Source organism: Portunus trituberculatus, chromosome 40 (genome assembly GCF_017591435.1).
Source record: "Portunus trituberculatus isolate SZX2019 chromosome 40, ASM1759143v1, whole genome shotgun sequence".
NCBI classification, from domain to species: Eukaryota; Metazoa; Arthropoda; class Malacostraca; order Decapoda; family Portunidae; genus Portunus; species Portunus trituberculatus.
The window spans coordinates 14534533-14550198 of NC_059294.1; the positions used below are offsets into that span (position 1 = coordinate 14534533).

The 15666-nt window shown below is 48.1% G+C and overlaps 1 non-coding gene across 1 annotated transcript; it reads right to left on the reverse strand.

Annotated features, from left to right (window-relative positions):
• Nucleotides 1-15594: 15594 nt before the first annotated feature.
• On the reverse strand, nucleotides 15595-15666 carry Trnad-guc. Its single transcript has one exon. It is a non-coding gene; the product is annotated as a tRNA-Asp (tRNA).

Sequence of the window (15666 nt, forward strand, 5' to 3'; positions counted from 1 at the left end):
TTTTTATGCCTGGCTTTCTGTGACCTTTCTGTGTGTTACCTTTCCTGTTTGAGTATCTAGTGTGCTACCAACTTGTCTATCATCCTAGTTTAACTTTTCTTGCCTTCCTTGTTTTACTGTTCTGCCTACTTGTTTTTTTTTTACCTGCTTGCCTATCTAGTTTCCTATATTCCTGCTTTCTTCTCTGTCTGCTTGCCTGCCGTTCCCACTTGCCTGCCTGCCAGCTTGTCACGCCATCCGTTCTCCGTCTTCCTTCGTCCTCCCTTCGCCCGGAATCTAATTAGTGGAAGCTTTATCCCGCCACCACGTCGCTGTTTAATCAGGCGCTCTTGATGCCTTACAAGGGCCTCGTCAGAACCTTGTCGGAGAGCCTCGCCATCTCCCATCTCAAGAGGAACCATGAGGCAAACTTATCAACGAAAGGAAGTTGTACGCCTTGAACCTTGAGCATCCATGTACCCACCAAATCGCCGCCATCTCCTCCTCCTCCTCCTCCTCCTCCTCCTCCTCCTCCTCCTTTCAACCTCATTGTTTTCCTCGCAGCCTCCCACGGTGAGAAGATCTGTGACTGTCTTACGTTCGTTTAAGGTACTACATGAGAGAGAGAGAGAGAGAGAGAGAGAGAGAGAGAGAGAGAGAGAGAGAGAGAGAGAGAGAGAGAGAGAGAGAGAGAGAGAGAGAGAGAGAGAGAGAGAGAGAGAGAGAGAGAGAGAGAGAGAGAGAGAGATTTTTTTCTATATTTCCTATTCGCACTGGTGTGTGTGTGTGTGTGTGTGTGTGTGTGTGTGTGTGTGTGTGTGCTTGCCTGTGCGCATACACGCAAGCACATGGCAGTCTTCCTTCCCTCACATTTCTGATTGGAAGCAAATTGAGTAATTACCCGCTACGGCTTCCGGTCAACCACCCGCAGGAACTGTAATCCCGAGAGGCAAAGGCAGCCCCGGCGCGGACCCTGAGGGTTGGCGCCCCGCCCCGCCCCGCCCCGCCCCTCTCCATCCCCTCGACCCAGCCACACAAACTTCCTGCATGAGCGCCACACAATGCACGCCCAGCACAACAAACACACTGACTGAGGCACCACTACGCGAAATTACCACACGGCGACGCGACATTCACCATACACCTACAGTACAGCGGCAACCTTCACCATCAATGTATTTCCTCATGTAACACTACAACACCAAATGTAGAATAGCAAAGCTGGAGAAGTCTGTGGTGAAACGCTGCCATCTCCCTCCCTCCCCTTCCAACACACGCAAACACACAGGCCATGCAATACAACACACACAATACACTCAGGTCCCTTTATGGGCTCCTAAACACGCACTCCCGACAATGCCTCCTTCAGATGTAGTTTCCAATTGATCCCGAGAGAGTGCCGATGAAAGACGGGTCACACAGGGCTCCTGCATCACCCGCCGGGTCGACTGCCGCGGCCGTGGTATATGTGTGCGTGTGGCAAACTCTGAGGTCAGGAGGAGGAGGAAGAGGAGAACGAATGGGAGGAGGAAGAGGACGAAGAGGACGGGGACAACGAGGAGGATGAAGAAAAGGAAAGGGAAAGGGTGCAGGAAACGAAAAGAAGAAAAAGAAGAAGAAAAGAAGGAGGGGCAAGAGGACGAGGACAAGAAGGACGATGTCGTGAAAAAAAAAGATGAAGCAAGTCAACAAAAAGAAAATAATGACATCCTCTTTATCTCACTACCGCTGAAGAAGTAACGGCATTCCTTCTGTTGCCTGTGGTTTACTGTAAGCCAACGTTTGACCTGCATTTAGGCGAGAGGAAAAAAGAACCCGTTGACGCTTCTGATGGTCACAGAGGAGGGAATGGCGCGGCAATAAAACCATAAAGCTGGCCAGGAAAATGTGTGTTCCCGCCGCTCCACCGCCTCCAGCAGCGCCTCCTTCTTGCTGACGCGCGCTTATTGGCTCAGGAATCACTGGGCAGTTTTCCTTGACCGTGTTGCTGAAAGGACAGCAGAATTCTTGTTTTAGCGAGGAACATTCCTATAATAAATAATCTGTTTACATTCTTGGGACGAGTTCCTCTTCTCATTCACTCATTTTTAACGCAGACTTGAAGACTTTCAAAGATGGAGATGAGTGTCGTGGCAAGGCGCAACTCAAGACACTTTTTTTTTAGTTTTTAAGGTCCTGAAGAAAGAAGAAAAAGAAAAAAATAAGGAAAGAACGGACGAGAAGAGGCAGAATAAGTATTCGAAGTACACGTTCGTCTTGTCTGAGAAGCAAGAGACCGAGCGGGAGACGACGACCTCTTGACCTCATAAATTCCAGTTAACATTCTTCTTTCCGGTTGAGGATAGCAGCGCGGCCACCTAGCCACGCTACGACCCTGCACACACCACCTCACCGGGGACGCTGAACCATGACGGGGCGAACCTGCACAGAATGTTACGATGTTCCCTTAGGCGAGGCTCCCTGCGTCACGGCAGGCAAGTCGACACAGCAGACATTCGTGACACACTTGCTTCCCCGCCTGTCTCCATTCTCGCACTCTCCGCCAGTCACCCTGCGCCGCACTGTCACCACGCAGCCAACGGGTACCATAAATACAAAGCGAGAATTCACATTAGGGTAAGTGTTGCCAGACTTCACGGGTGTTGGTGTGCGGGGCGGCGAGGGGAAGGCGATAGGGGAAGGCAAGCACGCCGCGGGGGGCAGATTACGTGAAGGGGGGGAGGGGCAATATGGCTGCCTTGCGCGGCTCATTACTCACTAGCGGAGACTTTCTGCCTGCCCGGGACCTCCTCCCGAGGCGCCGCAAATGGTTCGAATGTGTATTTTCATCCACTCCGGTGCGTCTCAGGAAAGCAAGTTTTCACATTAAAAAGAAGAAAATTACAAAAGTCGCTATCAGGATGAAATATCAGGGACTTAAATTTCTAAACGATAAAAGAAAAAAGTATGAACGAACTAACCCAGGAAGCCGTCACCTATAAATATTTGAAGTAAAGAACAACAACGAAAGCACCCAATTAACTGAAAACTCACAAATAAATAGAAGAAGGACAAAATATTTTACACTTCCATTTCTGAAGGGTAAAACAAAATGAGAAATGGAAATATACACCAGCAAGAAAAAAAAAACTTAGAAATATACAAAACTAAAGAGAAGCACGAGGAGTAACGAAAACACACTATTACCTAAAACCTGTGTAATAAATGAGGCCCAACTTTAATGACGAGGAAAAGCAAACACATTAACAAACTTTCCGCCAAGCACCACGAGAACCACGCGAGCCTCAGACGCCCACCCGAGAAGAGGTAACGCATCATCTTTATTTACCTGTCCCACACGCCACGCCAACGCCCTTCCCGTTCACAGCAAACAAAGGCGCTCAAAGAATCAACAGGTTACGCTCACGTACACAAACATTACCTGGAGACGTCCTGGCGACACACACACACACACACACACACACACACACACACACACACACACACACACACACACACACACACACACACACAGGTTACCTAGGGGTGCGATCAAGGCACGAGCTAGAAAACAATGACAAAGAAAGGCGATTAGAGAGAAAGAGTGGAATTGAGGAAGAGAGAGAAAAGGAGGAGGACGGGAAGGAAGAGGAGGAAGAGGAGGAGGAGGAGGAGGAGGAGGAGGAGGAGGAGGAGGAGGAGGAGGAGGAGGAGGAGGACGAGGAGGAGAAAACAACAAAATAACACAAAGAAATACACTCGAACAGAATTTTAAGGTCATGCGATGTAATCTTCCCCCTTAAAAATAAATGCGCAAGTCATTGTTAATTCCACACTTGTACAAGATTTTATGTCCGGCATGTAACTCTCCGAACCTTCCACCGAGCCACCCTACCATTCCTCATCCTGCCCCGCTCCCCCCCTCTCTCTCTCTCTCTCTCTCTCTCTCTCTCTCTCTCTCTCTCTCTCTCTCTCTCATACACATAAACATGACACAATCTATGAGGCCTGAACAAAGTCCTCTGTAAAGGCGGACAAGCTTTTGTTTGTAGGGTAAGTCGCACACGATCATTTTTTTCCCTGCGGTGTGATGGGCGACCAGAAATGTTTGGGGACACCCTTCTGGATGACACCTGTCGAGGCGCGAGGAGGAGGAGGAGGAGGAGCAGGAGGCGTGGGGTACAATGGCAGCTGCTATTTACTGTTGTGACTGAAGGCAAAAAATACATCCTTGCGGTGGCTCTTCATAAGGACTGTTATTGCGGGCAGCGACGCAAATGATGATGGCGTTCATTAGGGCCGTCATCAGCGTCTGTATCTGGGTGCTTTACGGTGCTGTTGATGCTAACGCGACCCTTAGCTGCTGCTGCTTTAGGTCGATAATCCGCTGACACACACACACACACACACACACACACACACACACACACACACACACACACACTTCCCCCTTCCTCCGACAGATGCGTTCGTGCGTCACTTGCCAGGGTCCCGCAGTGGCGCACCTGGAACCTCACACGAGCTCTGCAGGGGAGTTTCCGGGGCGGCAGGAGGTCCGCTGCCCAGACAGACTTTCTTGGCGAAGAAGTGAACTGGAAGGACGCGAATGAGTGACGTTTGTAGTGCGGAAGTCTTGTGCTGATTGTGAGGCTTAATAATTGTCCCTCCATTCTCTTTCTAACTCGACGCTGAATATCTTAATCTTCCATGCTGATTAATGTGGATTATTAGTTCTCAATCAAGTAATTAGCAAGTTATATCGCTGAATGAAAATATGGAGTAATTTGTTCTCGAGGCTAATCATTATACAACCCACACTGATGTTTACAGAGATCGGATATGCCAGTATGCATTACCGGTTTGGGGAAGGAACTGATAGGAACACTGAACGGGTGAAGTCAGATAGGATAAGAAAGTATAATGCCAATGTTCCTTTCATACTACGAGGTAAATGATATAGAACTGCATTTTCCCCCGGAGGCAGAGAGATAAAAGCAATGAAAAGAAATAGTCAGTACAAAATAATTTGCCCTTACACCGACATCTCGAGTCGCTGCAATGAACCGAACACTGGCACAATATCATCAAACACCTCGGCCGGCATCTCACTTGACAACAATAGCATGATCTAGCGGAAGTCATTGATGTTTCCATAGATATTTACATGATTCTGATGATAGTTCTACAAGAATTCTGCATCATCATTGAGAAAACATCCATAAGTGAGCCCAGGCACTCATCCGCGTGCAATAGTTCGCATGAGAGACCACAATTTTTGAACATGGGTCTGGATAGCAAACTGCCAGCTATTTCAAGGTCCATTATGAGCGAGACCCTAATCACACCACCACCACACCACCGAATGACCTCTGACCCTCGCTTAGTGACCACGTAGCCTTTGCCTCGCGAGATACGAGACGAAGTGAGATAACGAGGGATGAGCGGGCAGTGGTAATCAGCCCTACGCCTTACGGGAACGGACACACCTGTACTACCTGCTCTGATAATTTCCGTGCCGATAACTCTGCGCTGGTCGTGATTACCAGTCACTAATTATCAGCAAATGGACCTCCTCATTATTAGCGGCGAAGGCATTATTAGCGTGCCCTCACTTTATGATGCAATTATGGCGGTGGATGGCGGAAGGCGGACGGAAGGGGCAGGAGGACACACCACGATAACAGGTAATTACAATATCCTTAATTATACAATTTAATTACCACGAAAACTAAAAAAAAAAGAACTCGGAATCTAAATCGAGATATGACAAATAACATGGTGGTGCGGTACTGATGGTGGGTGTCGTTGATAACAAGCACGAGATGATGACTTTATTTATAATCCTCGGTAACAAGACTGTGCGTAGAGATGCCATGGACCGAACAGCTGGACACAGGAAGATAGACAGGCAGGCATACAGACACACATGCACATCACACGTATAGCAACTCGAAATGAATTTTAAGAGCTGCAAAATTAAACAAAAATGTCAAAGTGCAATAGAAAAATCTTGCAAAGTTTCAACAAAGGCGCAGCATCAGAGGCAGAAAATGAGAGAGAGAGAGAGAGAGAGAGAGAGAGAGAGAGAGAGAGAGAGAGAGAGAGAGAGAGAGAGAGAATCCTAGTGCACATAACCTACCTGAGTAAGCCCAACATCAATACATCACCACAAAGGCTTCAAGCGATGAGAGAGGCTGCGAGAGATCAGGTGGGTCATGACGAGACGATTACGGACCGAGCACTATTTGAACACGTGAGGTTATATATGTTATCCCAGGATTCTAACACTCAGTCACATATAGAGGAAGGAGTGTGGGTGGCTGGGTGGTTGAAAGACTGAACCACAGCAGAGAAGGAAGGAGAAAGAGAAGAGAGAGAGAGAGAAAGGAGGCGCCCTGACAACGATGTGCTGGCAAGAGACCTTATGGTAGGAGGGAATCAATACCATACGAGGGTTATTGGTACACATACACTGACGGGGAAGAAGGAGGAGGCGCCGCAGAAGGAGATATATCACTTAACTTTATTGCATTTCACTTTTCTTCCCTCGCGATGCTAAAAAAATCTTGCTTTTATTTTTGTACCGCATTGATTTCATTATTTTCCGGGGTCAGGGTCACCGGCGACGAGCTCCTGACCAAAAATGTCGTACGGAGGGAGCATCAGTATCATCAGTGTCGCCGGCAAGCCAATAAGCCCCAGCCAGGACCAATATGTTTCCCAGAACACATCTTCCTCGGCAGGAGTGAGATATTGGCGCAGCTCGAGTCGCGGTGCTGAGGGCAAGGGCGTTTATTGCCGCCGAGAAAAACGAACGGTCTTGATGCGCCGCCGCTGCACTTGATCGCTTCCAACATGTTGGGAGGCGCGGAATTAAACCATGGCAGCGTCTTGGTGATTAGTGAGGTAAAAACGCAGACAAGTAAGGAAGGTAAGTTCGTTGTTTTTTGGCACCGCGAGCACTTCCAGGTAATCATCATCCTTGACTGGCTTAGTTCACTCCCGCTGATGACGTGTTTTCATGTTTTTCCAAACCCAGCCAGGGATTTCCTTGTGAAGTGTTTTGGATTTATTACTTTTTGATCTCTCTCTCTCTCTCTCTCTCTCTCTCTCTCTCTCTCTCTCTCTCTCTCTCTCTCTTTTTCTCAAGACTGATACCGTGGGCCGCGCTGTGTTTGTCTCCGTCGTCTTATCGGGGACATGAGGTACAAGAGGCACTTATCGCTAATTTGTGGTTGTCTGCGGAATGCATACGTTCCTCACACACTTACAACGGGCGACGCGTCTTGCTCATGTATCAAATTTGACGCTTGTTCGCCACGGTTCTCCTGTCAAGACAAATGGTGCCGTGGATGGAGATAACACATTGTCCTCTTCTATCATTCAACAAGGAGCCTATCGGGACCAATTTGAAGGCATCCTATCACATAAAAGGAAATTCGTCAATATTCAATTACCCGAGTATTGAAAATCATGAACAGCGTGCAAGGAACTTCACAGCGACGCTTCTTTTGAAAGGCTGCGAGGAAAAGATCAAGGAAAGGAGAGGAAAGAAGACAAGGAGGGATAGTCAAGGGGAGACGCTTTCCTGGTGTGAGACTTTGGGGGCTCGGTTTCTTTAGTGTTTACTGAGGTGGCGTGGACCGTGGTCGTCCGTCACCACTGCTGGGCCCTTCGTGCCTCCTTTCCTTCTCCCCCTCTCTACTCAACCTCTCCCACAGCAGGCAACGCACAGACCGGCCTCCCTCCCTCCCGCCCGCCACGCTATCAAGGAATCAATAATACATCCCATTTATATCATAACCACACCCGACACATGATATTGCTAATTGAGAAACATTAGAATCCGCTCCACTGACCTCCTGAACTCTCGATCCTCTGACGCTGCCGCCGCCGCCACGAGCCATGACGTGCCGCTGCGCTCCGCCTCGCCTGCAGGATAAAAGATGAGCCTTGTAAGAGTAAATAAGTTAATGGGGTAAAAAACAAGCTGCAGTATATTACCGCTACTTATTTTGACCTTCATTAAATTGTCAGACGGTAAATTGTCGCAGGGAGATAATAGGTTTAAGCAGATGAGATAGAACGAGGGAGGAGAGAGAGAGAGACCAGGTGTGTGGGCCGACTCAGGGAAGGAGGGAGGAACGAGAGGGACACTCCGGGCTGGGTTATATGGACAGCGCTGACATGGGTGATGGCAGCGAGGGTGGAGATGATATAGGTAGTTGTGTGGGTGGGATGGGAGATGGAATAATGATAGTAAAGGGAATGATATATCGCGGGTGACCACTGGGATGAAGGGAAGATGTTATGGAGGAATCTGCAATGGGTGTGAGAGTTGGATGAGTGAGGGACTAGTATGGTCTGTGGTTGAGATAGGGAGGGGAGGGTTGCGGTGGGGACGAGACAGAGGTATACCATAAGGGGTGGAGGTAGGGTAGTAGAGGGAGCAGGGAACAGATAGATAGACCGGTCCATGGGTAACGGTGCAGGAAGTAGTGGCTTGGTGGGATGGAGGGTGGTGATGTTTGGCGGGGGTGGTGAGTGTTGGGGAGGGGAGAGGGATGAGGGGTGTCCTGCGTGCCGCCTTGCCGTGCTGGTCTCCCGTAAACAATGGTCGGCGATGGAGTGCGAGGCGACGTGTAGAAAAAAAAAAAAAAATGCAACCTCATGTGAAAATAAGAATATTGCTCACGGAATTTATAACCACTACATCGTAAACTTGCACGTCCGTGGAGGAGGAGGAGGAGGAAGAGGAGGAGGAAGAGGAGGAGGAGGAGGATGAAAAGGAGGAGGAGGAGGAGGTGTCTGATAACAACGCAGAATAGCAGCGGATAGTGGACACTTGTTTTGTTGTTAGCGTGACGACCGCCCTCATGTCTCCACCAGGAAGGAAAGACAGGGAGTTATAGGGAGGAGAGAGAGAGAGAGAGAGAGAGAGAGAGAGAGAGAGAGAGAGAGAGAGAGAGAGAGAGAGAGAGAGAGAGAGAGAGAGAGAGAGAGAGAGAGAGAGAGACGGGGAGAGGTGAATGTGGGAGGGAAAGATACGAAGAGGAGGAGGAGGAGAGAAGTATACCAGGGAGGGAGAACAAGGTATGGGGAACATGGAAGGTTATAACGAGCGGACCAAAAGAGGTAGAAGGCAAAGACCGCCCCCGCTGCTGTTACCCTAAGCTGCCTCAGTATTACGTGACGCTAAGGGAGCCTCTTTCTTTTTTTTACCTTCTTTTTTTATTCTTTCATGCGAGCGTCAAGAGTAATTGTTAACGACGTCAGGGTTCCCGCGGGAGGGTGCCTGGGAGAGCTAATTGCTGCGAGGACGAGGGGGGAGAACGAGAGGGGCGTGGATGAAGGGAAGTGGGGAATGTTGAGCCGAGCAACAGTGAAAAGGACGAGGGTTAAGGGCAAGGCCGGTAAAGGGGAAGACTTGGTGACGACCAGGATGACGATGAAAAGGCGAGGAGGCAATGGTGAGGTGGGTGAAGACTGAAGGTCGCGGCCATGCGGGTGAGAACGAAGAGAACGAGGAGGGAGTAAGAATAAGGCAAGGATACTGTGGTGGTGGAGAGGGAAAAAGGGACGAAAACGAGGGAGAGAATGAGGTAATGGGAAACTGGAAGGGGAGGAAGGAATGCTGATTAAAAAAAAGTACATCATATGGTTAGATGGAATATTTGGAGAGAGAGAGAGAGAGAGAGAGAGAGAGAGAGAGAGAGAGAGAGAGAGAGAGAGAGAGAGAGAGAGAGAGAGCGTCATTTAAGATGGTTCAGTCAGGAGCTTTACGAGGCACAATATTGGTTCTCCGTGGCCGCCAAGATAGCTGCCTCACCGCAGGCCGCTTGGCTCTCCCCACACCTCCCTCAGCGGCCTACACTTTATGGTAGACTTTGCGGGGTAACCTGCGGCAGGCAAATGACACAGCAATTCACTGGCTTTACGAAAATAAATTCTAGAAACCAAATTGAATGAAAGTAGCTGTTTCTACACTCCAGACTTCCAACAGCACCAGCGATACGCAGTCCCGACATTCTCCAGCCCCGGGTTGTCTCGCCTCTTCTCAGCCCACCATGAGGGCCCCACTTGGAGTCCAGCCGCTGCCACAACCCTGTGGCGGATGGGAGGGGCAATTTACGAGTATGTTTGGTTTAGGAGACAGTATAGACAGGGAAGAATTAATTGTTATCGGGCAATATCTCCTAGGAGCCGATACTATCACCGGTTGGTGAGTGACTGTGGAAGAACAGGAAGATAGGGAGAAAGGAAGGATGGAAGGAAGGTGAGGCAAGAGGAGGAGAATCAAGAACACGGGAGAGGAGAGGAGAAAAAAAGAACAAGGAAGCGATGAGAGGATGGGAGAGAGAGAGGAAAGGAAAAGTTAAAGCTTTATTTCAAACTTAATGAAACACCGATTTCCACATTTTTGTTTTCACTTCTATACGAAAACTTACAAGGCGGAGCAGCGGAAGTGAGGGGTGTAGCACCCCATCAGCCACACAGAAGCACAACACTCACCCAACGCCCTCGCACAGAAGTCACCCTGGAGGTACAAAGGATGACGGAGGCAAGGACGCGACGAGGGGAGGGCGACTCATGCATATCATTACCACTGACGACGCTGTAATGAAGATGATGGGGGTGGCCACTCGCATCACGGGGCATGATGGCCTCGTTAGTGCGTTTAATTACCGCTCAACAACAGGCAGGTGATGAAGAGCGACGAGGAGGGCGAGTCGAGGCAAGGCGAGACGAGGGAGGCGGCGACGAGGTGACTACTTCCTTTCAGGTGTTGTGTGTGTGAAGCTAATTTGTTTCCAAGTAGTTATCAGAATTACGAAGGAGCGAGAGAGGGAGGGAGCGAAAATAAGTGAAGTGAGAGCAATGATGGAGGAGGAGGAGGAGGAGGAGGAGGAGGAGGAGGAAAGGTATAGCCATGTAGCCACGCGCGAAGAAGGGGAGGTATTATGGAATGAAAAAGAGGAAAATCAAACTTAACTAAAAAAGTACGTGACTTAAGTGATAAAGTAAGGCGTCCTGACAGGTTCAATGAGGAAAAAAGGAAGGTGAGGTTTCAATAACTGTCGTTTAACTTAGGAAATTAGCGTTCCAAATTTAATTATCTCATAGCCTCCAAATACGATTAGTTCCTTGGCACTTATTTTCTCATTACCACAGAATTTTATCTAAGGGACGAGAAAAGTGAGAGAGAGAGAGAGAGAGAGAGAGAGAGAGAGAGAGAGAGAGAGAGAGAGAGAGAGAGAGAGAGAGAGAGCATTTGTGTTTGTGTTGTATTGAGGCTTCCAAACCAACAGAAAAGCAGGACTGACCTCACAACATTTTCCTCCATTCACTTCAGCTTGAGTTTACCGTCACTTCTTGCAGTTCCCGCGAGTGTTTGACTCCCTCACCATGACTCTGGGAGGGAGAAGGGGAGGAGGAGGCGGAGGAGGAGGAGAAGGGGGAGGGGATGGGCAGGGCTCCACTTTAAGTCGCATTAAGCAAAACCCCCACGTTACTTCCCCTCCTTGCCTTGCTGCTGTCAGACGCAAGTTGTTCGTTTGGCAAAAGTTAACCTAAACGAGTCTCGCTCAGTTACTTTCATTCTCTCGAGGGATTTTTTAGGGGGTACAGCGCGGAAACTTGGTGAGGGAGTAGTGGCAGCAGCTGTTAGGGCTTCTGCCTGCCTTAACTTGACCGCCAGCAAGAAGACAGACTGGGCAGACAGGAGCCGTGGTGAGGTGAGCTGTTGGCATCAAGTGAGGAGAGCCACTGTTAACCCTTACTGACTTTCTTAGTGTATTATCGACCATCCCAGCCTTCTATTGATTGCCCTGATGAATTGTAGATCATTTCCAGCCTTATATGGACTGCCTCATCAACTATCGACTACCCTAATATTAGTAGTAAGAGTAGTAACAGTGAGTGATATTGTTACTCTTATTGTTATTGTCGTTTGTAGTAGTAGTAGTAGTAGTAGTAGTAGTAGTAGTAGTAGTAGTAGTAGTAACAACAATAGCAGTAATAAAGGTAGCCGTAATATTTACTGCTACACAATGAACATGAGAGAGAGAGAGAGAGAGAGAGAGAGAGAGAGAGAGAGAGAGAGAGAGAGAGAGAGAGAGAGAGAGAGAGAGAGAGAGAGAGAGAGAGAGATGCAGTGAAGAGGAATGACATGGCAGAGAGAGGGAGGGAGTAAGCGTGGGAGGAAGGGGATAAGAGATGACGGTGAGCCTGTGAGAGTGAGGGTCTGCATGAAAAGCGTCCGAGTAAGTGGCTGGAAAAATCTGATCGTCCAGTTCTGACGGAATAGTAAAGGAGGACAGAGTGTGCTGCGCGTGGGGGCCGGGTAGGCTGATGCACCGAGGCTGAGGCAAGGGGGAGTGGCGGGAGGCAGAGAGGGAGAGGAGTTAAAGGCATGATAGAAAAAGGTATGAAAACTTGAGAGAGAGAGAGAGAGAGAGAGAGAGAGAGAGAGAGAGAGAGAGAGAGAGAGAGAGAGAGAGAGAGAGAGAGAGAGAGAGAGAAAGTGTAAGATAACTAAAAAAACACTCAGCAAAAGTCCATTAGAAAAAAACAAAAACAATAAGCAAACAGAGAGACACATCACCGTCACCACTATCAGTAAACCTAAAACAACAACAACAACAGCAACAATAACAACAACAACAACAGCAACAACCGCAGCCCTTCCCAGCATTCCCTTCAATCAGTGTCCAATTTCAGTAGATGCTTGGGCCAGACTCGCGGGAATTGGCGTCTATGAAGCTAAAGATAAACAAACACCGGAGGGAAAATTGCACCGGAGGTAAACGGTATAGGAGGAAGAGGAGGAGGAGGAGGAGGAGGAGGAGGAGGAAGAAAGACGAGGAAGTAAAAGTTATTAGAAAGACAAAGAGAAAAATAAATATAGAAAAAAATACAGCAGACAAAGAGTGATAGACGAAACACTGAAGAGAGAGAAAGAAAAAAAAGACGATAAAATAATGGAAAAAATTAAACAAAAAAAAGCATAAAAAACTAAATGAGAAGAAAAATAGAAGAAGATAAAGAGGAGGAAGAGGAGTTCGAGAAAAGAAGAGGTGAAAGAAAAGTAGAACGAGGAGGCAAAGGAGGAGAAAACGCGAGTAGCCATCTATCGGTGTAAGGCCCAGACGGAGGAACAGATGAGGGCGATCAGGGGGAGTGGCCTTGGGTGGGAGCAGAGGAGTGGATGGGAAGAGCTTGATATATAGAGGGAGCTTAACACCCTCCAGTCACGACATCGCCGCCAGATGGGAGAAGAAGGAAGAGGTAGGAGAGGAGAGAAATTAGAGCATAAAGAGGACCTGGGAAAAGTGTATGTGTGTGTGTGTGTGTGTGTGTGTGTGTGTGTGTGTGTGTGTGTGTGTGTGTGTGTGCGCGTGTTGGTGGTGGTGCCGGCTGTGGGGAACGCTTTGTGAGTTAGTAGGGAGAGAGAGAGTGTAAGAGGGAAGTTGCAACAAGAGGCATACAATGGAAGGCAAGAGTAGTGGGTTGTGATTATCTCAGGCCACCCACACGTCAAGGTAACCCGTCACTTTTTTTTCTCTCTCTTTTTTAGGCCAGGTAGTTCAGGTGTACACGGGAGTCACGCTTCCCGACCCTTTGATTTACAGCGGTATGCAGGGCCTGGGTAAGGATTCTCTTGGGACGCGTGAGGTTAAGGTTCTTCCCATTAACTTAACAAAATCGCTTTCCTTCCTTCCCCTCCTTAGCGTGACAGCCCCACTTGTCCTGCTGATAACCCACACGCTAAGCAATAACACACGAATACCTCTTCATACTAAATTACATTACAGTACGAGTACATATTAGATAACAACCTCATGATATCTGAAAATGAGCAGAACAGAAGAAGAGTCGTTATGTATACGTTATATTCAGTCCTCTCAATTCTTTTCTTGCTCTGATTTTCATTATTTCACGAGGCTGGAGAGGTGCAGGTGAGGGCCGGGTCTGATTAGCACCTGTGTGGAGGCGGCACACCTCTCGGGCCGCGGTGGCGCGCTTGTTGACGTGTGTGTGAGGTGAATGAATCTCATTTTCCGCTCCACCGACTCACAGAAGAGGGAGAAAAGGAGGAGGAGGTGGAGGAGGAGGAAGGGGTTGAAATGTAAGGGAGGGCGACGAAGGGAGAGAGAGAGAGAGAGAGAGAGAGAGAGAGAGAGAGAGTGGAAATAAAAGTGAGATATCTTTGCACGATCACCCTTGACAGGACAATTTGCTTATTAATGAGACTTTAATCAGCATCAGAGACACGCACGCGAGGGTGGTAGAGTGCGTGGAGTGGTCGTGCTTGTGCGTGTGCTGGATGTTTCTTCCCTCTCTCGTGTGCTGAGTGGCGTTGTGGTGGTGGTGGTTGTGGTGGTGGTGGTGGCGGCGGTGGTGTGGTTCTAGGTTGTCATTGCTTGATTTTTACTGTTATTACTTGTAGATTTTATATCTTACTATTTTCTACTCATTGTATTAATTCTATTTTATCGATTTCATTTTTAGTTTTTAATGTGTAATGTTTGGTGAACGTCAGGATACAGTAAAAAGGATCAATAGAGTTAATAATGCCAAAGTTTCTACGATGTTTGATTTATAACTATAGTATGGTTCGTATTTCTATAATTTTCGTCACTCGAGAAACAATTAAGACATAAATTGCAAGTGTGTGTGTGTGTGTGTGTGTGTGTGTGTGTGTGTTGTGTTTTACGATAAGGCCTATAGCGCCTGTAGGCACACTTGAAGAGTGTATGGGAAGCGCTGTTCAGCTTCCGCCCATTAGTGGCGCAGGCAATTTTATTTATAGTTGTACCCATATTAGGGCCCATATAACCACCCAAGCTCATCTTGAGTGTAACCACCTAGAATCTGGGCATCATGGTGACATGTAGGTAACTTTAAACCACTCGACAAATGGCAAAGTGTTTTAAGGCTGTACGTGGTGGGATTCGAACCTCCGCGTGGACGTCTGCCCGATCCCATGCTCACCACCGTATCCACTATGTGTGTGTGTGTGTGTGTGTGTGTGTGTGTCACACAAAAAATATGTATTACTGTTGGGACTGTGATGCTGTAAGCATTTTTAGGGTGTTGAGATTTAAGATTGTGACGGTGGTGGTTTGTGCAATGTGGTGTTGCCTTTTTTGGTTCAGTCTTCTGAGTCGCGGTGTTATTCTATTCATCTTCACCTCAATAACTGTTTCTTTTAGTAATCTCGGTACTGTGGTGAAGGTGGAGGAGGTGGTGGTGGTGGTGGTGGTGGTGGTGATAATAATGGTGGTGGTCAAATAGACTATCACAACCAATCAACATCTGCGTGTTCTAGTGATTCCCATTGTCGTCCTCTATCTTATGATTATAAGGGGAATATTACGTTCCCTTATCCATCTGCATAATTGCCCTCGCCTTATTACTACTTTCATCAAAAATCATTTCTAATTGAGTTATTGCAATGATGTGACAGCGAAAACAATCAGGAGTCATCGTTCATCTGGTTGCCGAGGAGTGCCTATCCCCTCCCTACCACTTGTGTGTGTGTGTGTGTGTGTGTTTAGAGAGAGCGAGAGAGAGAGAGAGAAAGAGTAATGTTTTACCAAAGATTTTTGCATGCAGCTTCTGAGATGCAAAATTCTCCCCGGCGGGGAATCGAACCCCGGTCTCCCGCGTGACAGGCGGGGATACTAACCACTATACTACCGAGGA